Genomic DNA, 14,381 nt, shown 5'->3' on the forward strand with positions numbered 1-14,381 from the left:
TGTCATTGAGCTTTTCTATAGAAATACAATTTTGAGAAAATTGTGTATAGAAAAAAATTTTTACAAAATTTTCTTCAAAAATAAAATTTTGACAAAATTTTCTATAGAAATTAAATTAACAAAAATTTTCTATAGAAACACAATTTTGACAAAATTTTCTATAGAATTAACATTTTAACAAAATTTTCTATAGACATAAAATTTTGACAAAATTTTCTATAGACATAACATTTTAACAAAATTTTCTATAGAATTAAAATTTTAGCAAAATTTTCTATAGACATAAATTTTGAAAAAAAAAATTCTATAGAAATACAATTTTGACAAAATTTTCTATAGACATAAAATTTTGACAAAATTTTCTATAGGAATAAAATTTTGTTGAAATTTTCTATAGGAATAAAATTTTGTTGAAATTTTCTATAGGAATAAAATTTTTAAAAAATATTCTATAGAAATAAAATTTTGACAAAATTTTCTATAGAAATTAAATTCACAAAAATTTTCTATGGAAACAAAATTTTGACAAAATTTTCTATAGAATTAAAATTTTGACATTTACAATTTATTCCAATTTAAATACAACAAAGGTATTTCATTTAATACCCTAAGTTTTTCTCTCATGGCAAAAAAAAATCTCAACTATTATAAGCCCATCCAACCATAGAATACTGCGCAGAAAATGCATTTAGAGCAATGCCACATAGCAAATATATAAAAACGTGAATAATTTGAAACGCTTCGTTGAAATACTAAAATGTAAGATTCAATCCACAATTTTATTGTCCATAAAAACACAAACACATGGTGGAATACCAAAACTACTTTGAATGATGCTTATACATCTGCCATTGGTCAATAGAGAAAAATTAAATATTATCCATTTATTTGGAAAAAAATATTCTATTTTATCATAATGTTTACACTGACATAACTTTGGAGATTTCAAATTTTCAAAACAAAAACGTCAAAATATTTTGGCCACAAATTGGCCATGAAGAATTTTATAAACAAGGAATTAAAATCGAAATGTATACAAATTTCAACAAGAACATTTGGATAATAGATGATTGTCTCTTTTCGAAAAATGTCCGCATTTTCTAATAATTGATCTTCTCCTCATAGAATTTTCTAATTTATTTTTGTAAGAATTTTCATTAATTCATTCAAATGCTTAACCGCACAAGTATTTCATTTCATTTCCTTTCCAGACTTTTGAGACAGTGGGTGAATTTGAAAGATGCTTACGTTTGAATAAACAAAAATTGCGCACTATATTTATTCCCGCTATTGCATTTATTGTTAGAATATATGATCTTTTCTTGCTTTGTTTTTTTTTTTTTTTTTGCATTTCAAAATAAAGACAAATTTATATTCATAGCTATGCCTGATATCATCAATAATAGTAAATGCTTTGTATATTTTGTGGTCTATAATATTGAAAACCATTATAGTATAGGCTAATTTGTCTATTTACATATATAAATTCAAATACTACAAGGAGCTTGTAATAGGCGACAAGCAAAATAGCTAATACCCAAATGATGAGTCATGCCAAGAAAGTTGCTTTCTAGCCACAAAATGGCAAATTAACTATTGAACACGTTTTGTAAAAATAAAAACGTGTAAATATGTTTCACACCATTATTAATTAATAATTGTAAAAAAAAAATTACAATAATTCAATTAACAATTTTTATCTCTCAATGCAAATACCTTTCCAAGGTACTTAGTCATTCGATTTTCTTTAGCGCATTAAATTAAAATGTAAATCAATTTATATTATAATTGTCATACCAATAAATTTTTTGTAATATTATTTTTAATAAAAAAAAACCAAATAGAAATTATTAAACAAACAATTGGCAATATTTTATTGTAATTATGACTATAAAGAAAAAATATTGAATCATATACAGTGAACGTTATAAAAAAGTTTACCTAAATAATTTCTTTCATGGGCCATATCGGACCACTTTTGCGTATAGCTCCCACATAAACCACCCCAAGATTTGGCTTACGGAGCCTCTTGTAGGAGCAAACTTCCGATCCGGTTGAAAGTTGGTACGTGGTTTTAGTATATGGTCTCTAACAACCTTGCAAAAATTGGTCCATATCGGTACATAATTATATATAGCCTGCATATAAACCGATCCCCAGATTTCAACTCCGGAGCCTCTTGGAGAAGCAAAATTCATCCAATCCAGATGAAATTTTGTACGTGGTGTTAGTATTTGGCCGCTAACAGCAATGCAAAAATTGGTCCCAATCGGTCTATAGTTTTATATAGCCGATGGCCAATCACACAAAAATTGGTCCATATCACCAAAAATAATCTACCAAAATTTTATTTCTATAGAAATAAAATTTTATCAAAATTTTATTTCTATAGAAAATTTTTTAAAAATTTTATTTCTATAGACAATTTTATCAAAATTTTATTTCTATAGAAAATTTTGTCAAAACTTTATTTCCCCGTGTAAAAATTGGAGGATCCAATCCTATCTAATAATATCAAATTGGATCTGTTCAGATATTGGTTCAGACATAATTAGATATGCACAGATATGGTATATATGGTGCTAGATCTGGTTAGATATAATTGCAGATCTCATCATATATATTATAATATCTAATTATATCTGGCATATCTAATAATATATGCTTGGATAGGACCATATATAGCACTATATCTAATAAGATATGGTAGATATAACATCATATCTGACTATATATGGGGTTAAATACGGTCCAAAATATAATAAAAAAAAATCATGAACAAGTTAAAAAGATTTTTGAAATACACGTCTACACCTCAATGTCATTATGTCAAATGTCAACGCCGTCAGGGGCATCACTTCTAAACAAATTTAACGCCAGACTAGCTGAGAAAATTAAGAAATTTAATATAATTGTTTTAAATTTGTTCCTTTGATAAAGTGTATATCGTTTCCTTTATTACGGAGATTATGTAGGTAAGTAGATTGTATTTGTTATTTCCTTAGTAGTCATTTTCATATTGTTTTACTATTTTCTAGATTTGGAAAAAAAGGAAACCTCAGTGGTGTACTGGTTAACATGCCCGCCTTGCATTCAAAATGTCACGGGTTCAATCCCAGTTCCGACCAACACCAAAAATTATTTCGGCGGTGGGTTATCTCCTCGCAGTAATGTTGGTGACATTTCTGCTTCAAAGATTCTCTAAGTTGTTTCAGCGCAACGTGAAATGCCGATAGGTCTCGATTATAGCAAGGAGGTCCCATGTTATTGAGCTAATTATTGAATCGAGCAGCAGTCAGTGATAAGTGAGATGTTGATCACTGTGATGTCATGATGGTCTGAATAGTATGTATGAGCCTAAAATAACAGCCTATCGCTATACCTAACCTAATCCCGAATACACTTTAAATGTGAGTATTAAAAGCAACATAAAATTATATGGCAATTTTTATTGCAACTTAAAGAAGAATGATCTAAAACAATACTAATACTTGCTTACATAGTTCAATATATTCCCATATTTGTTTATTCCTATATTTGTTTAATAATTGTTTTTTTACTTAATTTCATTGCAGATTGCCTTAACGCTGTAATACTTTAGTCGCGTGTCTATGTCCAAAGCAGAAGAAACAAACGAAAAAACCCTTGGACAACACTCTAACTCAACTGTCAATACTCTTAAATAGCTTTGATGGATCAATTTAAATTAAACATATTTATTATGCACATACTTTTTGTCTGTATTATTAAATAAAACTATTGATTTTATATACAAATTATGGGCTTTTATGTGTTGAAAGATCTCGAAAGATACAATTGTATCAAATAATATACAATTATATAAAATTAGATCTGATTAGATGTGTCTCATTTTTGAGATCTGATCAGATCCAATTTCATAGTATTTAGATCTGACCAGATATAACCATTTTTCGGATCTGCTCAGATCTGACCATATCTTGGCTCAGATCTAACCATATCAAATCAGATCCCCCAATTTTTACACGGGTCTATAGAAAATTTTGTCAAAAATTTTAATTCTATAGAAAATTTTGTCAAGAATTTTATTTCTGTAGAAAATTTTGTCACAATTTTATTTCTATTAAAAATTTTGTCAAGATTTTATTTCTATAGAAAATTTTGTCAAGATTTTATTTCTATACAAAATGTTGTCAAAATTTTATTTCTATTAAAAATTTTGTCAAGATTTTATTTCTATAGAAAATTTTGTCAAAATTTTACTTCTATAGAAAATTTTTTCAAAATTTTATTTCTATAGATAATTTTTTAAAAATTTCATTTCTATAGAAAATTTTATCAAAATTTTATTTCTATAGAAAATTTTGTCAAAACTTTATTTCCATGGAAAATTTTTTCAATATTTTATTTCTATAGAAATTTTTTTCAAAATTTTATTTCTATAGATAATTTTTTAAAAATTTTATTTCTATAGAAAATTTTATCAAAATTTTATTTCTATGAGGAATTTTGTCAAAATTTTATTTCTATGGGGAATTTTGTCAAAATTTTATTTCTATAGAAAATTTTGTCAAAATATTATTTTTATAGAATTTTTTTTTTAAATTTTATATCTATAGAATTTTTTTTTAATTTTATTTCTATAGAAATTTTTTTTAAATTTTATTTCTATAGAAAATTTTTTCAAAATTTTATTTCAATACAGAACTTTATCAAAATTTTATTTCTGTAGAAAATTTTGTCAAAATTTTATTTCTATAGAGAATATTATCAAAATTTTATTTCTATAGAAAGTTTTGTCAAAATTTTATTTCTATAGAAAATTTTGTCAAAATTTTATTTCTATGGAACATTTTTTTTAAATTTTATTTCTATAGAAAAATTTTTTTAAATTTTATTTCTATAGAAAATTTTGTCAAAATTTTATTTCTATAGAAAATTATGTCAAAATTTTATTTCTATAGAACATTTTGTCAACATTTTATTTCTATAGAAATAAAAAAATTTATTTCAATAGAGAATTTTATAAAAATTTTATTTCTATAGAAAATTTTGTTAAAATTTTATTACTATAGAAAATTTTGTCAAAATTTTATTTCTATGGAAAATTTTCTTAAAATTTTATTTCTATAGGAAAATTTTTTTAAATTTTATTTCTATAGAAAATTTTGTCAAAATGTTATTTCTATAGAAAATTATGTCAAAATTTTATTTCTATAGAAAATTTTGTCAAAATTGTATTTCTATAGAAATAAAAAATTTTATTTTAATAGAGAATTTTATCAAAATTTTATTGCTATAGAAAAATTTTGTCAAAGTTTTATTTCTATAGAGAATATTATCAAAATTTTATTTCTATAGAAAGTTTTGTCAAAATTTTATTTCTATAGAAAATTTTGTCAAAACTTTATTTCTATAGAAATAAAAAAATTTATTTCAATAGAGAATTTTATAAAAATTTTATTTCTATAGAAAATTTTGTTAAAATTTTATTACTATAGAAAATTTTGTCAAAATTTTATTTCTTTGGAAAATTTTCTTAAAATTTTATTTCTATAGGAAAATTTTTTTAAATTTTATTTCTATAGAAAATTTTGTCAAAATTTTATTTCTATAGAAAATTATGTCAAAATTTTATTTCTATAGAAAATTTTGTCAAAATTTTATTTCTATAGAAATAAAAAATTTTATTTTAATAGAGAATTTTATCAAAATTTTATTGCTATAGAAAAATTTTGTCAAAGTTTTATTTCTATAGAGAATATTATCAAAATTTTATTTCTATAGAAAGTTTTGTCAAAATTTTATTTCTATAGAAAATTTTGTCAAAACTTTATTTCTATAGAAAATTTTGTCAAAATTTTATTTGTATAGAAAATTTTGTCAAAATTTTATTTCTATAGAAAATTTTATCAAAATTTTATTTTTATAGAAAATTTTGTTAAAATTTTGTTACTATAGAAAGTTTTTTCAAAATTTTATTTCTATAGAAAATTTTGTCAAGATTTTATTTATATAGAAAATTTTGTCAAAATGTAATTTCTATAGAAAATTTTGTCAAAATTTTATTTCTATAGAAAATTTTGTCAAAAATTTTATCTCTATAGAAAATTTTGTCAAAATGTAATTTCTATAGAAAATTTTGTCAAAATTTTATTTCTATAGAAAATTTTGTCAAAATTTTATTTCTATAGAAAATTTTGTCAAAATTTTATTTCTATAGAAAATTTTGTCAAAATTTTATTTCTATAGAAAATTTTGTCAAAATTTTATTTCTATAGAAAATTTTGTCAAAATTTTATTTCTATAGAAAATTTTGTCAAAATTTAATTTCTATAGAAAATTTTTTAAACATTTTATTTCTATAGAAAATTTTTTTAAAAATTTTATTTCTATAGAAATTTTTATCAAAATTTTATTTCTATAGAAAATTTTGTCAAAATTTTATTGCTATAGAAAATTTTGTCAAACTGAATTATATACGTATATAATCGGTTTTTTGTGTAATATATACTCCGTATGGACTAACTTACAATTTAGAACACGGTGTTAAGAAGTTTTAAAATACCTTGCCATCGGCAAGTGTTACCGCAATACAAGTAATTCGATTGTTGATGACAGTCTTTAGTAGAAGTTTCTACGAAATCCATGGTGGAGGGTACATAAGATTCGGCCTGGCCGAACTTACGGCCGTATATATTTGTTTTTAATGGACTTCGGTGATTGATACTATCATATCTGTGATTGAAGACATTTCAATTAAAAATTAATTGGATCATTTTTTTTGTGTGGGTTTTGGGACTCACTCTCCTGGGGCCCATTTTTATATCGCCAAATAAAAACACTTTAACAAATACTTTGTACACTTTTTATGCTCATTGTCTAACCCCATCTTTGGAGGATTTGAACATTTTAATATAAAATAATAAACATACATGTATACGATTACAATATTCAACTTCACAGAGTGAAAGTACAGATTTACGAATTTTAATAAAAATTGGTATGACAATTTTGACCCTATTATTTTCTATGCTCAAAATTTCTTCATCCCTACACAAATGCCACCATATACTAATTTAAATACCAACTTTTAAAAATTAATAAACTCAAAAAAACTCCGTATTAAAATTTTAACAATATTATTTTTCTATAACCAAAATATAGACAAGCATATATTTTGGTTATAGAAAAATAATATTGTTAAAATTTTAATACGGATTTTTTTTTTGAGTTTATTAATTTTCAAATGTCACTTCAAATCTCTATTCATATGACAATTTAAAATAATCATATATTTTGCATATATAAGTACATCAATTTATATGAGATAAATATTTAAAAAAATTCCAAATAAAAGAAAAATAATAAACATAAACCAAACAATATACGTTAAAGAATTTTATAAATATTTACAAATGGTTGCAAGTAAACAAATGCATTGAAGCAATCATAAAAGGAATTTACAATATTTACATTAGTATTTAAACAAAGGCATGGGGAAAATATAAGAATACAAAGGATAGATACCAATCATCGCATAGCCTTAATAAATATGACGAAGAAAACTATTTTTTATTTTCAAGATGATCTTATGAGAACTATAAAAAAATTGTAGTATTTAGCTTGGCATATAATTAAAGGAATGTGGTCATATTTTCTTAAGCTTGAGTGCATATGCATATTAGGGTGGCGTAAAATTCATGTGCGAATTTTTAAATGTTAGTAATGTTTCACAGGGAATGTTTTGCTTTAGAACGGGGAGTTATTGTAATAAACATCAAGGTCTTCTGGAATTTATTGAAATTTATATTGAGAAGATTAAGAGTACATTCCACAAATTACTAAACTACGAGTTTTTAAATGGTAAATTTTGTACGACTTTTTTGTTGTTGTTTTTTATTATTTTTGGTTTTTCTTAGATCAGCTCTAGAAAGAGTTTTCAAGGTCTCTGAATATGCAAATAAAAGATTTCACATCATCATCCGAAGTTTCGTTGGTGATTTCCAACCTCTGCTGGGATGCATTTTTATGATTTTTTTCTTTATTTTTATGAATGTAAATAGAGAGAGACCAAAGACAATATTTTTGTTAGTTTTTCTTAACAGAAAATTTTTGAAATATCCCAAAAATTATTTTTAAGCTACAAATATCGCAGAATTTTCATTATACTTATATTTTTAATTAATTATTATCACTTATACGACCTGTGGAACTAAATATATATTACTTATACGCACCCTGGCATAGAACATAATAATAGAGCGAAGTAATAGCAGAATATTAGAAAGAATGTTTGCTTAATAAGACTTACAGTACAGAAATCTAGTATATTTTCCTTTTAATGAAGACCAAAGAATTGTTATCTATTTCGGAAAGTATTCGAAGTTCTAAGAAACGACATATCAAAAACAAATAAAGTTGCCGCTGATCTCCACAAGGTTGTCCTCCAAATCTTGGGACTTCAAACAATTAAACGAAGATCTTGTCTTCAAAGCCATAAGCGAGAGTTTCTTCTCTGTTCATTACAAGTACTACCAATAACACCCTCTTCTTCAATCTTGAGCAAGCCCGACAAAATTTTCTATAGAAATAAAATTTTAACCAAATTTTGTATAGAAATAAATTGTTGACAAAATTTTCTATAAGAATAAAATTTTTCCTACTGAAATAAAATTTTAGCAAAAATGGGGCAAATTTCCTATAGAAATACATTTTTGACAAATTTTTCTTTAGAAATAAAATTTTCAACAAATTCTTTATAGAAAAAAAAATATTGACAAAATTTTCTATAAAAATAAGATGTAGACAAAATTTTGTAGGGAAAAAAAATTTTGACAATATTTTCAAAGGAAATAAAATTTTGACAAAATTTTCTATAGAAATAAAATGTTGACAAAATTTTCTAACATTTTTGCAAAATTTTGCAAATACAGTCGTGGACTACTATTGAACCAGTAGTCATCTAGGATGTTAAATGATGTTGACGAAAAAGTACTAAAAATGTATTAAAAATATACTTTTCGAAGCCAAAAGGTGCTAAAATTACATAATATCAAATTTAAAGACTATTGTATATTTAAATCTAGACCGATTTGGACGATTTTTTTAGATTTTCTAAAAATCTTAATTTGCAAAATTTTATTTCTATAGAAAAAAAATTGTTTTCTATAGGAAATGTTGTCAAAATTTTATTTCTATAGAAAATTTTGCAAAAATCTTATTTTTCAAAATGTTATTTCCATAGAAGATATTGTCAAAATTTTATTTCCATACAAAATTTTGTCTACATTTTATTTTTATAGAAAATTTTGTCAACATTTTTTTTTTCCATAAAGAATTTGTTGAAAATTTTATTTCTAAAGAAAATTTTGTCAAAAATGTATTTCTAACATATAGGAAATTTTGCCCCATTTTTAATCTACAGGAAATTTTGCTAAAATTTTATTTCAGTAAGAAAAATTTTATTCTTATAGAAAATTTTGTCAACAATTTATTTCTATACAAAATTTGGTTAAAATTTTGTCCAAGTTGTCTTCCTTCCTTGTGGCGAAAAATCATATTTCACCTTTTACATTTGCGGACGACTATATTCCTCTCAAAAATGTTGAGATCCTGTAATAAAAACTAAAATATCCTCATTTTGGTATATGTTTATTTCTTCAATGTCCGCTATTTATAATTTTTGGAGTTGAGTTCATATATGAGAAACGTTCACATTTTGGGCAGAATAGCTCTATATAGAGTAATTGTGATGAAAAAGTACCAAATGGCTCGCGGTCGTGCCACGGAGCTTTTGGCAGTCGAAATGTATCAAAAAAAGCACAAAAGTGTCAACTTTATCAATCCTGGTACTCAGGGATCGAGACTTGTTTCCTTCTTCTATCTACTTTTCATTAACTCTCTCCTAAAAATTGATCTCATTATTGTAGATCATAAATATCTTGATACTATTCCGTCCCTATTGCGTATAAGTAATAAAGATTTCGTACTAGTCCACGTATACTTATTCTTAATAGTTTTAGCTCAACTGCATATATAATCTATCTTCACAGCTTCCAAGAAAAAGAAAATTTGTAATTAATGTAGACAGCGCAAGGAAGCAATCTAGCCCAAAAAATCTCCCACTTATATAAAGTTATACTCAAATACTGCCTTATCTCGCACGGACTCTAACTAACCAAATTAAAATTAAACTTTAACAATATAAAAAATAATATTAATTGTTGCCTTTAATAGTCTCTAGCTAAAAAAAAAAAAACATCAACATAGCAGAATTTAGGGCCGTATTTAAATTTCTGATTTTATTGCATTTCATCCTATATTGCCTATGAGTGATATTGTTTACGTACATAAGTTCCACGAATACTTATTAATAATTAATTCTAATACAATAAAATGACCATAATTTTTTTTCTAGGTACTTATTATAATATTCAATCCACATAATTTATAAAATATTTAAAAATATATACATAAATAATTAATTTATTGTCTCAATTTGTTATGTTTATAGCCCTAAATAATTTTTAAAAAATTTAATTTAAAACATATGTATTAAAAATCCGATACACCCTAATACATACTGCATACGCTAATATCATGGAATGTCATCTTATCATTAATGTTGTTTTTTTTTTTTCTTTTTTGCTTTCAAGATTTCCTCTTCATCATCCTGCCACCATTATGGTCTTATCTTGATCTGAGGAGACAACGATTGACAACAAACTCGACACAAAGAAGACATTTTGCATTGCAGCTTATTAGTAGGGATGGCTATGAATCTGTAAATTCCTTTAATAAACATATCCAATATTACTCTGTCTGTCTGTCATTCATCCCATGAGTAAGTGGCTCTTAGACAAATCTTAATTTATTTTTATTATTCAATTACAGCCATTGTTTTGCGTATGTTGTTTTTTTTTTTTTTTGTGATACACTTTTCTTTTCATTCCCATTCAGGCTATTTGTTTTGGTTATCCGGTGAAAATTTTCTTCTTAGTTACAGACAACGTGTCTGTATTATAGTGTATTTTGTTTTATAATTCGTTGTTGTTTTTTGTGCATTTTTTTCTGGGACAAAGTGCATTAAACTTTGGCACTTTGTTGTAATTTGTACAACATCACAAAATATCACAGCACAGATACTCATCAGTGTGTAGACACAATCAAAAAATAAGCAAATATTTTTTTTTATTTTTTCACATCTGGTTCGTAATTACTGTACGAGATCAACGATATTTTTTGTTTGTATTTTTTTTTTTATTTTACCGATGCTCTACAATGCTGTTGTAACCATACAATAATGACGTGGGTAGACCGGGTCTATGGTAAGATCCAAGCTACTAACTACCCACACATCTACGCTTGTATGGTTTATTTTATAAGAGCCGGCTTCTTCGATACAATCGTCCATACAATCCTTGTTATATATTTTTATAAAAAAAAAATTATATAAAAAACTAGTTTTTAATTCGATTATAAAGGGTGATTCTTTTGAGGTTAGGATTTTCATGCATTAGTATTTGACAGATCACGTGGGATTTCAGACATGGTGTCAAAGAGAAAGATGCTCAGTATGTTTTGACATTTCATCATGAATAGACTTACTAACGAGCAACGCTTGCAAATCATTGAATTTTATTACCAAAATCAGTGGCAGAAAATCCGCTTTTTTATCGACAAATTTTGTTCAGCGATGAGGCTCATTTCTGGTTGAATGGCTACGTAAATAAGCAAAATTGCCGCATTTGGAGTGAAGAGCAACCAGAAGCCGTTCAAGAACTGCCCATGCATCCCGAAAAATGCACTGTTTGGTGTGGTTTGTACGCTGGTGGAATCATTGGACCGTATTTTTTCAAAGATGCTGTTGGACGCAACGTTACGGTGAATGGCGATCGCTATCGTTCGATGCTAACAAACTTTTTGTTGCCAAAAATGGAAGAACTGAACTTGGTTGACATGTGGTTTCAACAAGATGGCGCTACATGCCACACAGCTCGCGATTCTATGGCCATTTTGAGGGAAAACTTCGGAGAACAATTCATCTCAAGAAATGGACCGGTAAGTTGGCCACCAAGATCATGCGATTTGACGCCTTTAGACTATTTTTTGTGGGGCTACGTCAAGTCTAAAGTCTACAGAAATAAGCCAGCAACTATTCCAGCTTTGGAAGACAACATTTCCGAAGAAATTCGGGCTATTCCGGCCGAAATGCTCGAAAAAGTTGCCCAAAATTGGACTTTCCGAATGGACCACCTAAGACGCAGCCGCGGTCAACATTTAAATGAAATTATCTTCAAAAAGTAAATGTCATGGACCAATCTAACGTTTCAAATAAAGAACCGATGAGATTTTGCAAATTTTATGCGTTTTTTTTTTTTTAAAGTTATCAAGCTCTTAACAAATCACCCTTTATATGAGCGGGGACTACGTTTATGGAGATTATGATTTTATGGAATTTTAATGAAATATTTTAGTTTAAGCCTTTAATTTAAATTTAGGAAATTCACATCGAAATTCTCTTTTCCCAAATTGTATAATTTAATTTAATTAAGGGCTTCTTCGATAAAATTCACACATTCATTGTTTATTTTTAAATTTTAAATTATATGATATTATTTTTAAAATTCTATGAAAATATTGGATTTTAAGCCTATGGTTTAATTTTAACAAAATTCAAATCTAAACTATCTTTTCCCAAAAAATTAACTATAATTTCTGTTTTTTTTTTTTAATTATTTTCGCGGATTATTTTAAGCTTCAGCCCCAAATAGTTTTTCTGCCTGTCCATTATAATCCCCCATATTTATTGCCTTCAATTATAAACGTTAATTACTTTCAATCTTCAAATGAATTCATCTCCTTCATCAATTACAATTTCCGCCTTGGGTTCGTAACAGCCAACGCCAAAAGAAAGTCTAGCACATATTTTTTGCCCCTTCCTTGAAATGAGTTTAACAAAAGATCGCTAAGTGAGACAAACATGCAATGAACTTTAAATAAACCACCAAGCCCATATATCTCTACATACACGCCAAATTTTTGTAAGTGGCAAAATTGCCGTAGTGCAAATGAAAATTCATGTCGTTTTAAAAGTTAAGTTGAGAGAATGCACAAAAAAGAGAATGCAAAGATATATAAATCACAGAAATAATTTTTAAAAATAAACATTTGACCATTCAAGTTTTCCCCATTGGCCAATGCTATTTTCGATGCACATAAAATTGAAATAGAAATTGCATCGAAAAAAAAAACAAATGCAAATAAAAGCGAAAGTTGTTTCGAGGGTACTAATGAAAAGAAAATTGAAAAAGAGGTGTTATTTTTTTTTGCAACATTTCAAATAGGTTTTATTGTTTTTATTAACTCCCTTTGCATGACTAAAAACCATGAAAATGACATAGAGATGTTTAGAAAAAGGCCAATTCATTTAAGGCTTCATTAAGTGTTATTAGCAAATGATCGTGCCTTATGATTATCTCAAACCAAACAAAGTTTCTTGTAAAATTAATAAGTAGGAATAATTATAATAAATAAATTATGTAATAGGATAGATTCACTTCATTTAAAAAAATACAAATATATATATAATTTAACAGAAATTAAAAAAATAATAAAAATTATTTTTTTTTTAATTAATTTGTCAAAATTTTACTTCTATAGAAAATTTCAACAAATTTTATTTCTTTAGAAAATTTTCCTAAACTTTTATTTATATAGAAAATTTTGTCAAAATTTTATTTCTATAGAATATTTTATCAAAATTTTATTTCTATAGAAAATTTTATCAAAATTTTATTCCTATAGAAAATTATGTCAAAATTTTATTTCTATAGCAAATGTAAACAAAATTTTAGTTCTATAGAAAATTTTAACCAAATTTTATTTCCATAGAAAATTTAAACAAAATTTTATTCCTATAGAAAACTGTGTCAAACTTTTATTTCAATAGAAAATTTCAACAAATTTTTATTTCTATAGAAAATTTTTGTAAAGTTTTATTTTTATAGAAAATTTTGTCACAATTTGATTTCTATAGAAAATTTAATCAAAATTTTATTTCTATAGAAAGTTTTGTCAATATTTTATTGCTATAGAATATTTTGTCAATATTTTATTGCTATAGAATATTTTGTCAAAATTTTATTTCTATAGAAAATTTCCACAAAATTTTATTTCTACACAAAATTTCCACAAAATTTTATTTCTATAGAAAATTGTGTCAAAATTTTATTTGAATAGAAAATTTCAACAAATTATCATTTCTATGAAACTTTCAAAAAATTTTTATTTCTAAGGAATATTTAGTCAAAATTTTATTTCTATATCAATTTTTGTCAAAATTTTATTTCTATATCAATTTTTGTCAAAATTTTATTTCTATAGAAAATTTTGTCAAA

General features: G+C 25.2%; 1 protein-coding gene and 1 long non-coding RNA gene across 3 annotated transcripts in view; one reads left to right on the forward strand and one right to left on the reverse strand.

Moving 5' to 3' along the window:
- LOC142237749 (uncharacterized) overlaps window positions 1–14,381 on the reverse strand; it is a 56,802-nt gene that overhangs the window by 29,698 nt on the left and 12,723 nt on the right. The window lies entirely within an intron of this gene.
- On the forward strand, window positions 3,042–3,711 carry LOC142241374 (uncharacterized). Its single transcript, XR_012723603.1, has 2 exons — window positions 3,042–3,410; window positions 3,576–3,711. It is a non-coding gene; the product is annotated as an uncharacterized LOC142241374 (long non-coding RNA).

The sequence above is a fragment of the Haematobia irritans genome, chromosome 5, assembly GCF_050003625.1.
Source record: "Haematobia irritans isolate KBUSLIRL chromosome 5, ASM5000362v1, whole genome shotgun sequence".
In the NCBI taxonomy this organism is placed as follows: Eukaryota; Metazoa; Arthropoda; class Insecta; order Diptera; family Muscidae; genus Haematobia; species Haematobia irritans.